At 48.7% G+C, this 20959-nt stretch overlaps 1 protein-coding gene across 5 annotated transcripts in view; it reads right to left on the bottom strand.

Annotated features, from left to right (window-relative positions):
• The window catches only part of ZNF644 (zinc finger protein 644), a 59424-nt gene extending 52613 nt beyond the window's left edge, over nucleotides 1-6811 (bottom strand). For 3 of the 5 annotated variants that reach the window (XM_075833236.1, XM_075833239.1, XM_075833238.1), the window contains exon 1: nucleotides 6685-6811. The gene's annotated coding sequence lies outside the window, so the exon portion shown is untranslated. Of the gene's footprint in view, nucleotides 1-6140; nucleotides 6341-6684 lie in introns of those variants that run through there. The other 2 variants (XM_075833235.1, XM_075833237.1) reach the window with 2 other exon arrangements.
• Between the last annotated feature and the right edge of the window lie 14148 nt (nucleotides 6812-20959).

Raw genomic sequence — 20959 nt, 5'->3', positions numbered from 1 at the left:
GGGTAGTCCCGCAGAGAGGCAGTCACTCACAACGTCATGGATGACAATGACGATAGCAGTCCAGCTCCCTGAACTGCATTTAGTCCGGAAAACGTTACCGTATCCCACAGACCAAACACGGCCATGCAAATCCAGCCTTACAGAAACACCATACAGTGACACACTGAGCGTCTACAGCTCCACAATTTAAAACCATAGGAACTCAGTGAATCACAGTACAAGGTCCAGGTACATGTGGATGAGCCTTTAAAGGATTTTTTTTCCCCAGAAACAACTTTGGTCAATCAGATATCCCATAAAAGTGAAATCTATAGGGGTCTAGCAGCAGAGACTCCCACCCATCCTGGTCTGATTTACAGCACAAAGGTTGCTAGGCCTGAGCAGTCACCTCTCCTCTGAAATAAGTAGGGGGAGTGGATGCTTGTAGGTTTCCCTAGCTCCTATTAATTTAAATGGAGAATGCATGTGTGGCAACCTCACCAAATGCCGGAAGCATTTTCTTGGGAAAACTGGTTTAGGCCTGGGTTCCCACGCAGCATAAAGGCTGCGGAATTTCAGCAACAGATTTCTCTGCAGAAAATTTGCAGCATTTACAGGAGAAGCAAAGTGGATAAGATTTGAACAAATCTCATCCACACGCTGCAGAAAACGGTCATAAATTAACCTGGTGTTTTTTTAACACCTTAACGACCGCCCACCGTCTTTTGACGGCAGGCGGTGCACTTCTTTAGTCTGTCTGTGGTAGTTACAGCAGAGGAAGCGTGATCTTGCGAGATTACGCGGTAAATGACAGGTTACAGCGAGATTAAGCCTCCTCTGCTGTAACTACCACAGACAGAGTAAAGAAGTGCACAGATTGTGAATAGACATACCGTGGAATGTCTATTCACTGTCTAAACACTTCAGTATTATTAGTGTGTTAGTATAAGACAGCACATAAGGATCTAGCAGGATCCCTATGCGCTGACTAAATGAATGGAGAGGAGTGCATGACGCTGATTGGTCAGCGTCATACACTCCCCTGTACAACGCCCACTTGGTCTGAAGTAAAAACACGCCCACTTGGTCTAAAGTAAAAATACGCCCAGTTGGGCATTAAGACACTCATTAGCATAAATCTAAAATCGCTAATAAAGTGGTGAAAACCGATCGTTTTATTAAATAAAAAGCACTGCTGTCACCTACATTATAGCGCCCATCTCCTTATGTAGGAGACAGGGCACTTATAATGTGGTGACAGAGCCTCTTTAAGGAAAATTGTTGAGGATGGTGATAAGGCTCCTTATAATCTTTGTGAAACCTTGGAAGCAAGGATGTTGAGGGATAAAGTAAGGCCTCATGCACACGACCGTAGTGTTTTTCTGGTCCGCAAATTCCAGGACCGTGTTCCGTGAAATGTCATCCGCAGTTCATCCGTATGTAATCCGCAGTTCATGCGTATGTAATCCGCAAAATGCGGATGAAAAAAAAAAAAGCCTAGGTAAAACAGGATGACGACAGAACTCATTCCCGGTCGTCGCCTAGCAACACTTCCGCAAATCCGCAAAACTGCGGATGACACACGGAGGTGTATCCGCAATTTCCACGGGCCCATTGACTTCTATTGGCATGTCCGCATCGAATTTGCGGCCCGTAATAAGACATGTCCTGAGTTTCTGCGGCACGGATGTGCGGATATGCGGAGACCCGTGAAAACACGGATAGTGTGTATGGGCCCATAGAAATGAATGGGTCCGCAATTCTCTCGTGGATTTGCGGGGGAATTGCGGACGCAAAAACACGGTCGTGTGCATGGGGCCTTAGAGACTCAAATTATTAAAATGTTATGTAAAGTATGGGAAAAAACACGTAAGAGGATCACTAAAATTTTCTCCACTTTTCAATAATGAGAAAATAGAAGTAGAAAAAAAAAAATGGATCAAAAATTTTGCCACAGGAAAGGTTTATATTATATAAATACATTTTTTCAGGATGGTAATTTAATCCCTTCCCGACATTTGACGTATCCATACGTCAAAGTCAGGTAGGGGAAGTATGGAGCGGGCTCATGGAGTGAACCCGCTCCATACGATGGCGGTGTCGGCTGTTTGTTACAGCCGACACTTCAGGGTAACGAGCGGAATCGCGCTCGAGCGCGATCCCGCTAGTTTAACTCGTTAAATGCTGCGGTCAATAGCGAACGCAGCATTTAAATAGTTAGAAAGAGGGGGCGACCCCCTTTAACAGCTCATCACGCCCCCCGCAACACAATCGCGGGGGGGGGTGATGGTTGCTATGGCTGCCCGGGGTCCGCCTCCGGCAAGGCTTGATAGATGCCTGTCAGAATCACGATATACTGCAATACATTAGTATTGCAGTGTATCGTGCAAGCGATCTAACGATCACTGGTTGAAGTCTCCTAGGGGGACTAATTAAAAAAGTAAAAATTAGCTAAATAAAAATTGTCTTTTATGTAAAAAAAAATAAAAAAATCAATTAAAAGTTTAAAAAAATAAAATAAAATTTTCCCCCTAGAGCATAGAAAAAAAATAAACATAATTGGTATCTCCGCGTCCGTAAAAGTCTGAACTATTACAATATATCATTTAACCCGCACGGTGAACGGCGTAAAAAAAATAAATTGTAAAACGCCAGAATCTCTATTTTTTGGTCACCTAATCTCCCACAAAAAATTAAATAAAAAGTGATCAAAACGTTGCATGTACACCAAAATGGTATTATTAAAAACTACAGCTTATCCCGCAAAAAATAAGCCCTCATACCACTTAATCGAGGGAAAAATGAAAAAAGTTATGACTCTTGGAATTTGGCGACACAAAATAAATTATTTTTTACACTTAGGTTTTTACTTGTAAAAGTAGTAAAATATTGAAAAAACTATATATATTTGGTATCGCCGTAATCGTATAGACCCGCAGAATAAAATTAACATGTTGTTTTAATTGCACAGTGAATTTCGTAAAAACGGTGCGCAAAAACCCATGGAGGAATCGCTGTTTTTTTCGTTTTCTACCCCACAAATAATTTTTCCCCGTTTCCTATTAAATTAGATGGCACAATAAATGGTGCGATGAAAAACTACAACTTGTCCTGCAAAAATCAAGCCCTCATAGGACTATATCGACGGAAAAATAAAGACGTTATGGCTTTTGGAAGGTGGGGAGGAAAAAACTAAAATAAAAATCTGAAAAAGGGCTGCGGCAGGAAGGGGTTAGACACTATATGGGGAGAAGAGGAAGTTCCTAGAGGCGCAGTATTTACATACTGGCAATTAAAACCCGCAGTAAGAGGGATGTTTCAAATAAATGTGTCCAATTTTGGAATTTGTATATGCAAGTAAAGGAGAAAAAGGATTTATGTCTAAAGGCCTGTTCACATCACCGTTCATTTCCGTTCCGGGGTTCCGTCGGGTGAACCCCGCAACGGAAAGTGAAACTGACAGCACAGCTTCCGTTTCAGTCACCATTGATCTCAATGGTGACGGAAACATTCCGTCGGAAAACCGGAAACCAGCCGGAATGGTGACGAACGGAAAGCGTTAGCGATGTTTCCGTCACCATTGAGATCAATGGTGACTGAAACGGAAGCTGTGCTGTCAGTTTCACTTTCCGTTGCGGAGTTCACCCGACGGAACCCTCCGATGGAACCCCGGAACGGAAAAGAACGGTGATGTGAACAGGCCCTAGGCTGGATTCACACGAGCGTGCCGTTTTTGCGCAGGCAAAAAACGTGGCGTTTTGCCTGCGCAAAAGGCACTTAACAGCTCCGTGTGTCAGCCCCATATGATGCGCGGCTGCGCATTATGACACTCCATTTGGATGTTTGTAAACAGAAAAGCACGTGGTGCTTTTCTGTTTTCATTCATCCTTTTGATTGCTGTTGCGCGAATCACGCGCGTCCCACGGAAGTGCTTCCGTGTGGCTTGCGTGATTTTCACGCACCCATTGACTTCAAGGGGTGCGTGATGTGCGAAAACGCCCAAAGAATGGACATGTTGTGACTTTTTTTCTGCGGACTCACGCTGAGTAAAAATCACGCACATGTCTGCACGACCCCATAGACTAATATAGGTCCGTGCGACGCGCGTGAAAATCACGCGCGTTGCACGGACGTATTTCCCGTTTGTCTGAATAAGGCCTAAGAGTTATAAAGTATTCAGAGCACAAAGGGACACAATGGATAGAAAGAATAATAGGGATAAATGGGTGAGAGAATTGAGTGAAATTAAAAAGGAGGAATGAGTAGAGGTTGGAGAAAGATCCTTGGGAGCATCTCTTAATAACAAATACAGGATCACACAATTTTTTATAATAGATTGTACTTTACTCCGAAGAAATTAGGTAAACTTAATAAGGATAGGAATACCAACTGCCCCATATGTGACAGGGAGGATGCGGGATTTATGAACCAAATTTTTTGGTGTCCAAGAGTCCATACGTTTTGGACGGAGGTGATTTATAACATAGAATAGGTATTGGAGATTAGTATCCCTAGATCTCCAGCCATTTGGTTTCTGGGAATATGTGATCGGATTTCTAATACGTTCATAATTAACGAGTTGGTTGCAAAATTATCATTTCTGGCCCGCCTGATAATTGCAAGAAATAGGATGGCGGCAGGGGGACCGGAGATTGGTGGATGGAAAAATAGAATATTGAAGACTATATACTATGAATTGAGCAGTAGTTCGGAGGTTAAAAAAAAAAAAAAAAGTATAACATGAAAAAGATGTGGGATCCATGGATCGTCAAACTCTCAGATAGGGGGGAAAAAAATATGGTAGTTAATAGAGTAGAAAGAGGGACTTTTGGAAATGTATAGAATTATTGGGATGCTCCTGGGGGGAGGGGGGATAGCGTTTTATATATGAAAATGTAAAGTAATTAATTTAGATTTTTGTATGTTACAAATATATTAAAAAAAAACGAAAAACGGCTTCCTTCACATCTGCGCTGGGGCTCCGTTTCGACAGACACAAACGGAATCCGGAGGTTTCCGTGTCCATCACCATTGAGTTCAATGGTGACAGATCCGGTGTCAATGGTTTCCGTTTGTCTCTGTTGTGCAAGGGTCCCGTCGTTTCGCTGGAATCAATACCGTAGTCGAATGCGCTATTCATTCAGTCAAAACAACAGAACCCTTGAACAACCGAGACAAATGGAAACCATTGGCACCGGATCCGTCACCATTCAAATCAATGGTGATGGAAACAGAAACCTATGGTTTCCGTTTATGTCTGTCAGGGCTCCGTTCCGATGGAAAGCTCAGACAGAACGGAGCCCTAGCGCAGATGTGAACGAAGCCTTAACTGTTACACAAAGATATTGTAAAGAAAAAAAAAAGTTCTCTTTATAGAATAAAAACACGAACTCCTCATGTCAGTCCTTCCTTCTGACCATCATTACCACATGTTAAAGGTCTTTTACTGGGTCAAATCAAGTTTACGTCTCCATTGTTACAACTATAATCTTATATTCTGTCACTTTAAGTTGCATCATAGCAAAAATTCCTGCGTAAGCAGATCCTAATTCACCTGTGTGAATGCAATCTATTCTTCTCTGTGAGCAGCCAATTCCCTGCAGTGTTCTTCAATGGGATGACTGACAGGAAGTCCAGAAAAAAAGGAGGTCTTTCCCCCCACGATCACGACATACCTCTAGTTATGAGAACTCCCAGAAACATTGACATCCATATTTATACCTAGATTAGTAATAAGATTTATGCTATGGGATCTGTACTTTATCTACAAGCAGCAGACAAAGGAAGGTGGCAGAGTAGACATGGTGCACAGTGTGTATTATGTAATGCAGAATACTGAATGACAGCACACCCAGATCTCAAGGTAATGAGCGGCTCTGGATGCCATATTGGTCTGAAGAGTAGACAGGCCCATACAAAGGAATATCCATTGGTGCTTCAATCCACGATTGGCCTCGAAACCTCCCAATAGTTGCCCAGTACAATGTCACAGACATCCAACCCTCATCCACCCTGCTCTGCTGGCTTGGCCAGTGAAGGCCACACAGACCAGGCCGCACTTAAAGCTAGAACAAGAGCTCCGCTAGAGCCCAGAATGGCGCTCCTGACCCGTGACACCAAGCGACAGCTCATACAGCGACACATTCACAGGCAGCACTTACTTCTTATCCCCAGACGTCCCCCCAAAATATATGCAGCAATGGCGGCCGCCTGGCTCCCCGTCCGCCTGGTATTTCTACCCTTCTTTCCGAACGTGCATGCAGATTGGCTGCGCGAGGTCATGTGACTAAACAAAACCGTCACAGCTAAACCTAAAATGAACCCTTTGTCCACAGATAATTGCGGGCCGCGGCTTTGTGGTGAGAGGCCCCTGAGAGAACTCGGGGTTCCCCGCTAGAACCCCGCAAACACCCTCGGGAGGGGGAGGGGCGACCGTAAATGGATCGATCACCTCTACTCCCCACACCTCATCCTCCCGCTGCACCGCTCCTGCAGACGCCATGTTGCCCCGTCCAGGAAAATGCGTCAACTAGGGATCATCCCAACCGCAAGCAAAGAGTGTGTGCGAACTAGCGACCGTGAGAAGCAATTAGCCGGCCGGTATAGTTAACCTCTTCGTCTCTGACAAAGACATGAGCTAGCGCTGGACACAGAGTTAAGCGGCCGCGCGATACAAATAAGGGTCAGTAACCAGCGCTCACTCACCTGCTCGGTGCCGGCTCCACACACAGGCCCGGGCGCCCGCTGCACTTTTTTTTTTTTTTTTCTTCAGTTTAAACCTGAGGACTAGACGTGGAGACAGACGTCCCCCACGTGACCCGCTCTGACCCCTCCCACTGTAATAGACGGGGGCGCGCCGGCTGGGGAGTGGAGGCTGCTGCGGGGGCGCGCTTATTAGACGTCAAGAAGAGGGAGATCGGCAGGTCTGGTCCAGACGTTACCTCTCCAGGGATGGTTGTCTACCTGTAAAGCAGTGACTGTAGTGAACCTGGTGCTGGTTTCTTTATCTCTATGGACAGTCCAAGGTTTTTTCTAAAGCTGGACATTCACCATCTGTGCCCCCAGTAACAGCACCTCAACAGTATCTATAGAGCCCCCAGTATCAGAAGCTCAAGACCATCCACAGTGCCCCCAGTAACAACACCTCAGCACCATGCATAACAGCACCTCAACACCATCCACAGTGCCCAAATATCAGCACTATCCATAGTGCCCCCAGTAACAGCACCTCAGCACCATCCACAGTGCCCAAATATCAGCACTATACATAGTGCCCCCAGTAACAGCACCTCAGCGCCATCCATAGTGCCCAAATATCAGCACTATACATAGTGCCCCCAGTAACAGCACCTCAGCGCCATCCATAGTGCCCCCAGTAACAGCTCCTCAGCGCCATCCATAGTGCCCAAATATCAGCACTATACATAGTGCCTCCAGTAACAGCACCTCAGCGCCATCCATAGTGCCCCCAGTAACAGCACCTCAGCGCCATCCATAGTGCCCCCAATAACAGCACCTCAGCGCCATCCATAGTGCCCCCAGTAACAGCACCTCAGCGCCATCCATAGTGCCCCCAATAACAGCACCTCAGCGCCATCCATAGTGCCCCCATTAAAAGCACCTCAGCGCCATCCATAGTGCCCCCAGTAACAGCACCTCAGCGCCATCCATAGTGCCCAAATATCAGCACTATACATAGTGCCCCCAGTAACAGCACTTCAGTGCCATCCATAGTGCCCCAAATAACAGCACCTCAGCGCCATCCATAGTGCCCCCAGTAACAGCACCTCAGCCCTATCCATAGTGCCCCCAGTAACAGCACCTCAGCGCCATCCATAGTGCCCAAATATCAGCACTATACATAGTGCCCCCAGTAACAGCACCACAGCGCCATCCATAGTGCCCCCAATAACAGCACCTCAGCGCCATCCATAGTGCCCCCAATAACAGCACCTCAGCGCCATCCATAGTGCCCCCAGTAACAGCACCTCAGCGCCATCCATAGTGCTCCCAGTAACAGCACCTCAGCGCCATCCATAGTGCCCCCAATAACAGCACCTCAGCGCCATCCATAGTGCCCCCAGTAACAGCACCTCAGCGCCATCCATAATGCCCCCAGTAATAGCAGAGCAACGACATCCACAGTGCCCAAATATCAGCACTATACATAGTGCCCCATTAACAGCACCTCAGCGCCATCCATAGTGCCCCCAGTAACAGCACCTCAGCGCCATCCATAGTGCCCCCAGTAACAGCACCTCAGCGCCATCCATAGTGCCCCCAGTAACAGCACCTCAGCGCCATCCATAGTGCCCCCAATAACAGCACCTCAGCGCCATCCATAGTGCCCCCAGTAACAGCACCTCAGCGCCATCCATAGTGCCCCCAGTAACAGCACCTCAGCGCCATCCATAGTGCCCAAATATCAGCACTATACATAGTGCCCCCAGTAACAGCACCACAGCGCCATCCATAGTGCCCCCAATAACAGCACCTCAGCGCCATCCATAGTGCCCCCAATAACAGCACCTCAGCGCCATCCATAGTGCCCCCAGTAACAGCACCTCAGCGCCATCCATAGTGCCCCCAGTAACAGCACCTCAGCGCCATCCATAGTGCCCCCAATAACAGCACCTCAGCGCCATCCATAGTGCCCCCAGTAACAGCACCTCAGCGCCATCCATAGTGCCCCCAGTAACAGCACCTCAGCGCCATCCATAGTGCCCAAATATCAGCACTATACATAGTGCCCCCAGTAACAGCACCACAGCGCCATCCATAGTGCCCCCAATAACAGCACCTCAGCGCCATCCATAGTGCCCCCAATAACAGCACCTCAGCGCCATCCATAGTGCCCCCAGTAACAGCACCTCAGCGCCATCCATAGTGCTCCCAGTAACAGCACCTCAGCGCCATCCATAGTGCCCCCAATAACAGCACCTCAGCGCCATCCATAGTGCCCCCAGTAACAGCACCTCAGCGCCATCCATAATGCCCCCAGTAATAGCAGAGCAACGACATCCACAGTGCCCAAATATCAGCACTATACATAGTGCCCCAGTAACAGCACCTCAGCGCCATCCATAGTGCCCCCAGTAACAGCACCTCAGCGCCATCCATAGTGCCCCCAGTAACAGCACCTCAGCGCCATCCATAGTGCCCCCAGTAACAGCACCTCAGTGCCATCCATAGTGCCCCCAATAACAGCACCTCAGCGCCATCCATAGTGCCCCCAGTAACAGCACCTCAGCGCCATCCATAGTGCCCCCAGTAACAGCACCTCAGCGCCACCCATAGTGCCCAAATATCAGCACTATACATAGTGCCCCCAGTAACAGCACCTCAGCGCCATCCATAGTGCCCCCAATAACAGCACCTCAGTGCCATCCATAGTGCCCCCAATAACAGCACCTCAGCGCCATCCATAGTGCCCCCAGTAACAGCACCTCAGCGCCATCCATAGTGCCCCCAGTAACAGCACCTCAGCGCCATCCATAGTGCCCAAATATCAGCACTATACATAGTGCCCCCAGTAACAGCACCTCAGCGCCATCCATAGTGCCCCCAATAACAGCACCTCAGCGCCATCCATAGTGCCCCCAATAACAGCACCTCAGCGCCATCCATAGTGCCCCCAGTAACAGCACCTCAGCGCCATCCATAGTGCCCAAATATCAGCACTATACATAGTGCCCCCAGTAACAGCACCTCAGCGCCATCCATAGTGCCCCCAATAACAGCACCTCAGCGCCATCCATAGTGCCCCCAATAACAGCACCTCAGCGCCATCCATAGTGCCCCCAGTAACAGCACCTCAGCGCCATCCATAGTGCCCCCAGTAACAGCACCTCAGCGCCACCCATAGTGCCCAAATATCAGCACTATACATAGTGCCCCCAGTAACAGCACCTCAGCGCCATCCATAGTGCCCCCAATAACAGCACCTCAGCGCCATCCATAGTGCCCCCAATAACAGCACCTCAGCGCCATCCATAGTGCCCCCAGTAACAGCACCTCAGCGCCATCCATAGTGCCCCCAGTAACAGCACCTCAGCGCCATCTATAGTGCCCAAATATCAGCACTATACATAGTGCCCCCAGTAACAGCACCTCAGCGCCATCCATAGTGCCCCCAATAACAGCACCTCAGCGCCATCCATAGTGCCCCCAATAACAGCACCTCAGCGCCATCCATAGTGCCCCCAGTAACAGCACCTCAGCGCCATCCATAGTGCCCCCAGTAACAGCACCTCAGCGCCACCCATAGTGCCCAAATATCAGCACTATACATAGTGCCCCCAGTAACAGCACCTCAGCGCCATCCATAGTGCCCCCAATAACAGCACCTCAGCGCCATCCATAGTGCCCCCAATAACAGCACCTCAGCGCCATCCATAGTGCCCCCAGTAACAGCACCTCAGCGCCATCCATAGTGCCCCCAGTAACAGCACCTCAGCGCCATCCATAGTGCCCCCAGTAACAGCACCTCAGCGCCACCCATAGTGCCCAAATATCAGCACTATACATAGTGCCCCCAGTATCAGCACCTCAGCGCCATCCATAGTGCCCCCAATAACAGCACCTCAGCGCCATCCATAGTGCCCCCAATAACAGCACCTCAGCGCCATCCATAGTGCCCCCAGTAACAGCACCTCAGCGCCATCCATAGTGCCCCCAGTAACAGCACCTCAGCGCCATCCATAGTGCCCAAATATCAGCACTATACATAGTGCCCCCAGTAACAGCACCTCAGCGCCATCCATAGTGCCCCCAATAACAGCACCTCAGCGCCATCCATAGTGCCCCCAATAACAGCACCTCAGCGCCATCCATAGTGCCCCCAGTAACAGCACCTCAGCGCCATCCATAGTGCCCCCAGTAACAGCACCTCAGCGCCACCCATAGTGCCCAAATATCAGCACTATACATAGTGCCCCCAGTAACAGCACCTCAGCGCCATCCATAGTGCCCCCAATAACAGCACCTCAGCGCCATCCATAGTGCCCCCAATAACAACACCTCAGCGCCATCCATAGTGCCCCCAGTAACAGCACCTCAGCGCCATCCATAGTGCCCCCAGTAACAGCACCTCAGCGCCATCCATAGTGCCCCCAGTAACAGCACCTCAGGGCCTTCCATAGTGCCCCCAATAACAGCACCTCCGCGCCATCCATAGTGCCCCCAGTAACAGCACCTCAGCGCCATCCATAGTGCCCCCAGTAATAGCAGAGCAACGACATCCACAGTGCCCCCAGTAACAGCACTTCAACACCATCTACAATGCCCCCAATAAAGGCACCATCCACAGAGCCCTCTGTATCACCCACAGTGCCTGAGCGCTATCCAAAGTTCCCCCTACCGGCCCGCCATAAGGAATTATTTGGACCCATACAGCCAAGGAGTCTGGGTCCCCTGGAAGCGAAGGGAGTGGGGCACAGGTGAGATGCAAACTGACGGGCTCCCTATGGAGGGGCAGGGCAGAGACATTAGGTGAGCAGGGGCTCTGTCAGGGGGCAAGTTGGATAGACTAGGTGGCAGGGGCACTGTGGAGGGGAGAGGTCTGGGAGAAATGGAAAGTGGCAGGGAGGAGAGGCAGCCTGACAGGCTCTGTGGAGGGGCAGGGGGGACGACAGGTGGGCAGAGGCTCGGTGGGAGTTTAGGGGGGCAACATAAAAAAATCATTGCACTGAAGCTGCCTGTACAGAGCAGAGTCACTCAGAAAGATGTAGTGCTGACTGCTGTTCTGGCTCCTACAAGCTCTAAGCTCTTCCACCGCTGACACACCTGGATGAAGTCTCCGCATTCTCACACACCACATCTACGACACCTGGGTAGACACTTGACCAGATGCCAAAATTCAGACCCCAGGCCACATGCCAAAAATTAATTCAGATACCTGACAAGACACCAAAATTAAAAGGTTATTCCCACCATTAGACATTTATTTCATATTCACGGGATATGCCATGAATGTCTGATAGATACAGGTCCCAGCTCTGGGAACCACACCTATATCGAGAATGGGGGTGTCTCGTCTCGTGAAACAGTCGCCGGATCCAGACGGGGAGTGAATGGAGAAATGGATACGCGTGTGCACATCTCTCTCCATTGATTCCCATGGGAGTTACAGAAATAGCCGAGCCCGTATGCTGTCTAAGGTTGGAATACCCCTTTAATCCAGACTCCTAAATTAATTCAGACCCCAAAATCAATTCAGAGCTTAGACCAGACTCCTAAAGTATCCAAACCCCTAAATTATTCAGTTTGAGCCGGAAGCAGATGTCTCCGACCACTGCAGAGCGGTCGTTCTGCAGAACCGCAGCTCTGCTCCTATTCAAGTGAATATACTGATGACCTATCCTGTGGGTAGGTCATCAGTTGTCTGGCCGTGGACCACCACTTTAACACACACGGGTCCTACCTGAAGCTCCTGTCGCTGTACCTCTAATAACAAGGTTCAGATGCTAGCCAGCATCAGAATCTTGTGATCAAGGCCCCAGCAGTAGTTACTTTGAAGGAATGAACGGACCCCATTACAATGCAGGGCCCATTCCTTTCTCCAAAGTAAGGGCCCTGGTCAAAATTTCTAAACTTATTAAGTGGTGGCGGTTGGCAGATCCCTTTATTTTTCATATTTGTGTCTGGGCCCCTAAAGGCAGAACCAGCTGTACAGCTCTGATGACAGCCCCGGCCCACAGTAACAGCACCTCAGCGCTATCCACACTGCCTCCCGTAACAGTGTTTCATCACCAGCCATTCATGCTCCTGGGAACAGTCACAATGCCTCAGCACCCTCTACAGTGCTCCCAGAAACAGCCACAGTGCCTCTTTACCCTCTACAGTGCTCACAGAAACAGCCACAGTGCTTCCACACCATTTGGACCTGTAATCATTTTGTTTTTGGTGCACCTTTAGGCCTTTATTGGACAAAATTCAGGTGCATTTTAGCATCTGTATTACGGCCGCATGTTCCGGCCCGACCGCTGGGGGTAATGACCCAAACTAACGGCATTGTAGGGATCGATAATGCAGTTCATTAGACTCAAAGACGGTTGTCTGAGTGAGGCAAACTATTTTGAGTAGGAAGGAACAGTCGGCCTACCCGAGTAGAATCGGGAGCAAAGTGCTGGTAAGTCTAAGGCCCTGTTCACAAGAAAATTCTGCCTTGAAATATCAGCTCAGTTTTTTTTTTAAGTGGTTTTGCACCACACGCGTTTTTGCAGCGTTTTTTTCTGCCGTTTTTTGAGACGTTTTGTTTTTTTTCGAAATCGCGATATTTTTTTTTTTCAAAAACGTGTTTATTTCCGCCTCCCTTTGATTTCAATTGTGTTTTTGAGGTTGTTGGGTTTCTGAGGCGGAAAACGCCTCAAGATAAGGCATGTCGCTTCTTTTTCCCATGAGCGTTTTTTTTTATCGCGGTAAAAAAACGCCTCCATCTCCTATTGAAATCAATAGGAGGCAATTTCGGACGTTTTTTGCCATCGTTTTTGCTGCAGTTTCCACGGCAAAAACCACAGCAAAAAACTCTGTGTGAACAGGGCCTTATGCAGGCTTCGAAACTAACAGCAGCAATGACACTGTCTTGAGGCAGAATCACGGTCTCTAGTACGTGGTCATTTTTCACTGCCTCAGAACTGTGACACCAGGCATGTTTAGCACCCTATAGATAATGGATCCACAACTCAAGAGCCCTTTTGATTGCCAACAATTCCTTGTTATTAATATCATAATTTGTCTCGGCACGAGAAAATTCACGGAGCCAGCTTAGTTAGGATTTTTATTTTTAACATGTGGACATATCAATATATATAAGTCTTTATTAGGTTTTATAAAGTAAGGTACAAAGCAAGATTTTTTTTCCACCAGTGTGCAAAGGACAATATATAAAAAATGTACCACGTATGTAAATATGTATAAAGGGCAGTGTGTTGCGTTACTTGCTATTGGTATAAGCACGGTATTAATGAATAGTAGCTTAACAGACTGAGTTAAAATATGCACCCTGGCATTATTAACTCCTTCTCGACATCCGCCGTATAAATACGGCAGAGGCTGGGGTGGGAGTATGGAGCAGGCTCACGGTCCGACCTCGCTTGATAAGTTGAGCGTGTCGGCTGTATGAAACAGCCGACACCACTGCAACGAGCGGTATTCTGCTTGAGTGGGATCCTGAGCATTTAACCCCTTAGATGTCGCAGTCAATTATAACCACGGCATCTAAGACGTTAGAAACAGGAGGGCGGCCCCCTGTGATGTCCCATCAGCCCTCCCGTGGCACAATTGCGGGGTGCCTATGGATGTCGTGCATATGCTATTTCAGTGGCAAATATGTCGTGCCCAGCTTGTGCCACTGGGGACAGATCCCAAAAATTATTAAAAGGGTTGTCTGGGGTATGGCGATGCCATATATGTGGAAGTAAACATCTGTTTGGGCACGCTGTAGGGTTCAGAGGGGAGGGAGCACCGTTTGGCTTTTGGAGCGTGGATTTGCTTGGTAGTTTTGTTTGAGTATTGCTGGTGTTTACGATTATAATGTGGGGGCACATGTAAGCTGGGCAGAGTACATCAGGGCATATTTAGGTGGTATAATTATTGGGTTATTAAAAAACAGTATAATAATCCATAGATAGGCTGGTGTCGCACTGATAAATGTCCTTTCTTATCCCCTTTTGGTCCACACTCCGCACCTTTGCTGTTTGAGGAATTTTGCTGGAAAGTGTTGTCCTGGTATAATACGGGCACCGTCGCTTCCAGCAGATATGTTTGGGCCCTCCCCTTCCTGGTTCCCTAATTTTAGGGCCTTAATAATTTTCCTCTTGAAACAGAAGAAATGTTCCCCTGCACAACTTCATGTTTTTATTTCCTGATTTATGGAAGCCTTAACTAATTTTATTTTTTCTGAATCTTTTCTGTGAGATTCCAGCAAGCCACGCGTAATCTCGCGAGATTACGAGGTAAACGAGATTTTGTTTCCCTTGCTGGAAATCTCACAGAAAAGATTCAGAAGTGTCAAGATTCTGAAAACACATGACGTCCAGGCTGGAGGTCATGTGTATTCATTATCAGGACACTTGTGTATGTGGCTGCACATCGTTCTAGTAAGAACACTATGTGCTGTGTAAATGAATGGAGAGGAGTGCATGATGCTGATAGGTCACTGATTCGTCAGCATCATACACTTCTATTCACAACGCCCAGTTAGTAAAACAAGTAAACACGCCCAGTTAAAAACACAATACACGCCCAGTTGGACATACGAAAAAAAACACGCCCAGTTGTCCATTTCAAAGCTCATTTGCATATATATAAAATAGCTCATAACTTGGCCAAAAATGAACGTTTTTAAAAAAAAAAAAACGTTACTGTTCTCTACATTGCAGCGCCGATCACATGCAATAGGAGATAGGGATTTGAGAATCTGGTGACAGAGCCTCTTTAAAGAGACTCTATGTTGGAGGGAAGGGAAAGAGGAAAGTGTGTGATCTATTAATATATAGCTTTATTGATATGCATTAAAATAAACATTAAGATGAAAATCCAATGGTGCAATTGAGTATGTGCGAGTGACCCCCAAACTCACATACTCGCTGGCCATATAATCAGTGTAACAATGTATGTTGCAATAAAATTCACATGTAATTGTGTGCTGCCAGCTTGGGTCACTGTCAAGGTCACATTGAGTTCTGTGCTGCCAAGACTTGGCGAGCAGCACAGTGTGAATAGGCTTAAACTGCCGAGATTGCAGTGAAAACTGTGTAATGAGGAGCGAATAATTTGCGCAATTGAGATCGGCCAAGATCACACTGTTTGACAGTCAGCTATAGTGGGACCCCCCAGGGATAGTGAGTGAGCATGTAACAAATTGTATCACATGAAGTCAACATCCAAATGTGTGTTATCAGGTTGTCTCACTGATGATTCACAAATAATTGTTAGTGTGCTGCCGCGCGGTTAGCAAGCAGCACAGTGAGAATGAGTGCTAGCCGGCCAATCTCTCACGATGGCGCTCCTAGTGCCGGAGCAGCAGCGTGGTAGATAGCCGTGGCTGATGCTTTGCAACGGCACCCAGCTGTCAGCTGGGGCAGTAGTGTTATTGAATCGCCTTATGGTAAGACTATATATCCGGCAGTGCAGGATACGATATGTGCGCTGTACCAGGCAGCAGAGCGGCAGGATATCGAGCGCTGAGTAAACGAACTGTCCTGCAGTATGTAATGGCAGGGGGTAGGGAGACGGACAAGTGAGTCCTAATCTACCCGCCACTCTGTCCCTGCCTACTTGCAATGACCCGCCCTAGGCGACGGGGTACAACTGGGCGGCGGTCCCTGCGCTCAGTAAGTGCACGACAAACATACAAAGGAACACAAGCAAGGAAAAGGGGCCGTTGCCCACGGCAACACCGTGAGCAACCAGAGTGGTGAACGAGCCGAGTCAAGCCAGGAGTGTGCGAGGTACAAAACGAAAAGCAGAAGAGTAGTCGGTAAGCCAGGGTCTGTATGGAGCAGGATCAAAAATAGCAGGAGCTGTAGCTGGGCCAGGAAACCACAAGGAAAGAATCACAAGCACCGAGGGACAGGAAGTGCAGGCTTAAATAGACCGAGGGCGGGAGCTAGCTGAGTCTGGCCAGGTTACGATAGGCTCTCCCACTCCTAAGCCTGCCAGCCTGAATGGTGGAAGCAGGAGTCAGTCTCAGGGATGTATTCTCAGGTGCTGACTGATTAGTTCTGGGAGTTAACCCCGAAGCTGTGCCTGGCAGATCCTTTACAGTACCCCCCCTTTTATGAGGGGCCACCGGACCCTTTCTAAGTGGACCTGGCTTACTGGGGAAACGCAGGTGGAACCTCCTGACCAATACCCCAGCGTGAACATCCCGGGCGGGTACCCAAGTCCTCTCCTCGGGCCCGTATCCTCTCCAATGGACCAGGTACTGGAGGGAGCCTTGGACCATCTTGCTGTCCACAATCCTGGCCACCTCGAATTCCACCCCCTCAGGGGTGAGGATGGGAACAGGAGGTCTCCTCGAGGGAGCCAAGGGCGGGGAGCAGCGTTTGAGGAGGGAGGCATGAAACACGTCGTGTATCTGAAAAGACGGGGGTAACTCCAGCCGGAAGGAGACAGGATTGAGGACCTCAATGACCTTATACGGCCCAATAAACCGGGGAGCAAACTTCTTGGACGGAACCTTGAGACGCAAGTTCCTAGACGACAACCACACCAGATCCCCGACCATAAACGGGGTTATCAGAACGTTTTTTATCAGCCTGAGTTTTTTGTACGCTCTGGGACACCTCTAGGTTTTTCTGAACCTGGGCCCAGACTGTGCACAGTTCCCGATGAACGACCTCTACCTCGGGATTGTTGGAACTACCAGGTGAAACGGAGGAGAACCGTGGATTAAACCCAAAATTACAAAAAAAAGGAGAGACCCCTGACGAGTTACTGACCCGGTTATTAAGGGAAAATTCGGCGAGGGGAATGAATGAGATCCAATCAAATTGACAGTCAGAGACAAAACACCTTAAGTATTGTTCTAGAGATTGATTAGTCCTCTCCGTTTGGCCATTGGTTTCAGGATGGAAGGCAGAGGAGAAGGACAGATCAATCCCCAACTTCATACAGAAGGCTCTCCAAAACAATGAAACAAATTGTACCCCTCTGTCCGAAACAATATTGACAGGGACCCCATGGAGACGCAGGATGTGTTTGACAAACAAGGTAGCCAACGTTTTGGCGTTGGGTAGTTTCTTGAGGGGCACAAAGTGGCACATCTTACTGAAGCGGTCCACCACCACACACACCACCGACTTGCCTTGGGATGGAGGCAAATCGGTGATAAAATCCATGGAGATATGTGTCCAAGGTCTCTGGGGAATGGGCAACGAACGCAGTAAGCCCGCTGGTCGGGACCTGGGAGTCTTGGACCTAGCACAAACCTCACAAGCGGCGACGTAGGCCTTAACGTCTTTAGGCAACCCAGGCCACCAATAATTTCTGGAAATTAGGTGTTTGGTACCCAGGATGCCTGGATGGCCAGATAGTGCGGAGTCATGATTTTCCCTAAGTACCCTTAGCCGGAATTGCAGGGGAACAAACAGCTTGTTCTCAGGAAGGTTCCCGGGAGCTGCACCTTGATCAGCAGCAATATCAGAGACTAAATCAGAATCGATCGAGGAAATGATTATACCTGGAGGCAAAATACAAGCAGGATCTTCCTCCGAAGGAGGGCTGGCCATGAAGCTACGCGACAGTGCATCAGCCTTAATATTTTTAGACCCAGCCCTATAGGTAACCAAAAAATTGAATCTGGTAAAAAATAACGCCCATCGAGCTTGTCTCGGGTTTAGCCTCCGGGCAGATTCTAGGAAAACCAGATTCTTGTGGTCGGTAAGGACCGTTACCTGGTGCCTAGCCCCCTCCAGGAAGTGGCGCCACTCTTCAAATGCCCATTTAATGGCTAAGAGTTCGCGGTTGCCAATATCATAGTTACTTTCAGTTGGCGAAAACTTCCTGGAGAAGTAGGCACAGGGGCGGAGATGGGTGAGGGACCTGGTACCCTGGGACAAGACAGCCCCCACTCCCACCTCAGATGCGTCAACTTCCACGATAAATGGCTCCATTTGGTTGGGCTGAACCAGCACCGGGGCCGAGACAAAGCACTTCTTAAGGACCTCAAAAGCCTGGACAGCCTCAGGAGGCCAGTGGAGGAGATTAGCACCTTTGCGAGTGAGGTCCGTAAGGGGCTTAGCGATGACCGAGAAGTTAGCAATAAATCTCCTGTAATAATTAGCGAACCCCAAAAAACACTGTAACGCCTTCAGGGAGGCAGGTTGGACCCATTCCGCCACAGCCTGAACCTTGGCGGGGTCCATGCGGAATTCATGAGGAGTGAGGATTTGACCCAAAAATGGAATCTCCTGTACCCCAAACACACATTTTTCGGTTTTGGCAAACAGTTTGTTTTCCCGAAGGACCTGGAGCACCTTCCTGACATGCTCAATGTGGGAGGACCAGTCCTTGGAAAACACCAGTATGTCATCAAGGTACACTACCAGAAAAATCCCCAGGTAATTTCTCAAAATCTCATTTATGAAATTCTGGAAGACCGCAGGGGCATTACACAACCCAAAGGGCATGACGAGGTATTCGAAATTGCCTTCGGGCGTGTTAAACGCAGTCTTCCACTCATCCCCCTCTTTGATGCGAATAAGGTTATACGCCCCCCGTAGATCCAATTTAGAAAACCATTGGGCCCCCTGAACCTGATTAAAGAGATCAGGAATCAAAGGAAGGGGATACTGGTTCCTTACCGTGACCTTATTCAGGCTACGGTAGTCAATGCATGGCCTAAGACCACCATCCTTCTTCCCCACGAAGAAGAAGCCAGCACCTACCGGAGAAGAAGAGGGACAAATGTAACCCTTGGCCAGGGATTCCTGGATATACACTCTCATAGCTTCACGTTCAGGACAAGAAAGATTAAATATCCTACCCTTAGGAAGCTTAGCTCCTGGTACCAATTCGATAGCGCAATCGTATTCTCTATGAGGAGGTAACACTTCGGAGGCCTCCCTAGAGAAAACATCAGCGAAGTCCTGAACAAACTCGGGTAGCGTATTCGCCTCCTTAGGGGGAGAAATAGAATTAACAGAAAAACATGACGTACAACATTCATTACCCCATTTGGTTAGCTCCCCAGTATTCCAGTCAAACGTGGGATTATGCAACTGCAACCAGGGAAGACCTAGAACCAAATTGTACGGTAATCCCTGCATCAACAGTACAGAGCATTGCTCCAAATGCATGGAGCCAACAAGGAGTTCAAAAACAGGGGTATGCTGTGTAAAATAACCATTAGCAAGAGGAGTGGAGTCGATACCCACTACCGGGACAGGTTTAGGCAAATCAATCAGAGGCATAGCAAGGGACATAGCAAATTCCACAGACATGATATTAGTAGAGGACCCTGAATCCACGAAGGCACTGCCGGTAGCAGACCTACCACCAAAAGAGACCTGAAAGGGAAGCAAGATCTTAGTACGTTTCATATTTACGGGAAATACCTGTGCGCCCAAGTGACCTCCCCGATGATCACTTAGACGCGGAAGTTCTCTGGCTGCAATCTTACGCTTAGGACAGTTGTTCACTTGATGCTTGTCGTCCCCACAGTAGAAGCAGAGACCATTCTTCCTGCGGAATTCTCTACGTTGTTGGGGGGACACGGAGGCCCCGAGTTGCATAGGTATCTCTGAATCTTTCGGGGAGGAACGAAGCAACGGAGCTTCGGGAGGCATCATGGGGGAGTCGGAGGAGAAAACACATAAACGTTCACGTTGTCGTTCCCTGAGACGTCGGTCAAGTCGTACCGCTAAAGCCATAACCTGGTCTAGGGAGTCAGAAGAGGGATAGCTAACTAGCAGGTCTTTCAGGGCATTCGACAGACCCAACCTAAACTGGCACCTTAAGGCAGGGTCATTCCACCGAGAAGCTACGCACCACTTCCGAAAGTCAGAGCAATACTCCTCAACAGGTCTCTTACCCTGACTTAAGGTCACCAGCTGACTCTCGGCAAAGGCAGTCCTGTCAGTCTCGTCATAAATAAGACCGAGAGCAGAAAAGAAACAATCAACGGAGGAAAGTTCAGGGGCGTCAGGAGCCAAGGAGAAGGCCCACTCTTGGGGCCCTTCCTGGAGCCGGGACATAATTATACCCACCCGCTGGCTCTCAGAACCTGAGGAATGAGGCTTTAAACGAAAGTAAAGCCTACAACTCTCCCGAAAGGAGAAAAAAGCCCTCCGGTCCCCTGAGAACCGGTCGGGCAACTTGAGGTGGGGTTCAAGAGGTGCGGTGAGGGGAACTACCAGGGTAGCATCAGGCTGGTTGACCCTCTGAGCCAGGGCCTGGACCTGTAGGGAGAGACCCTGCATTTGCTGAGCCAGGGTCTCACGGGGGTCCATAGTGGTGTCAGGGACCAGGGGTAGAC

Source organism: Rhinoderma darwinii, chromosome 7 (genome assembly GCF_050947455.1).
Source record: "Rhinoderma darwinii isolate aRhiDar2 chromosome 7, aRhiDar2.hap1, whole genome shotgun sequence".
Taxonomy (NCBI): Eukaryota; Metazoa; Chordata; class Amphibia; order Anura; family Rhinodermatidae; genus Rhinoderma; species Rhinoderma darwinii.
Note: the sequence above shows the minus strand (reverse complement) of the source record. Positions and strands in the feature narration are given on the sequence as shown.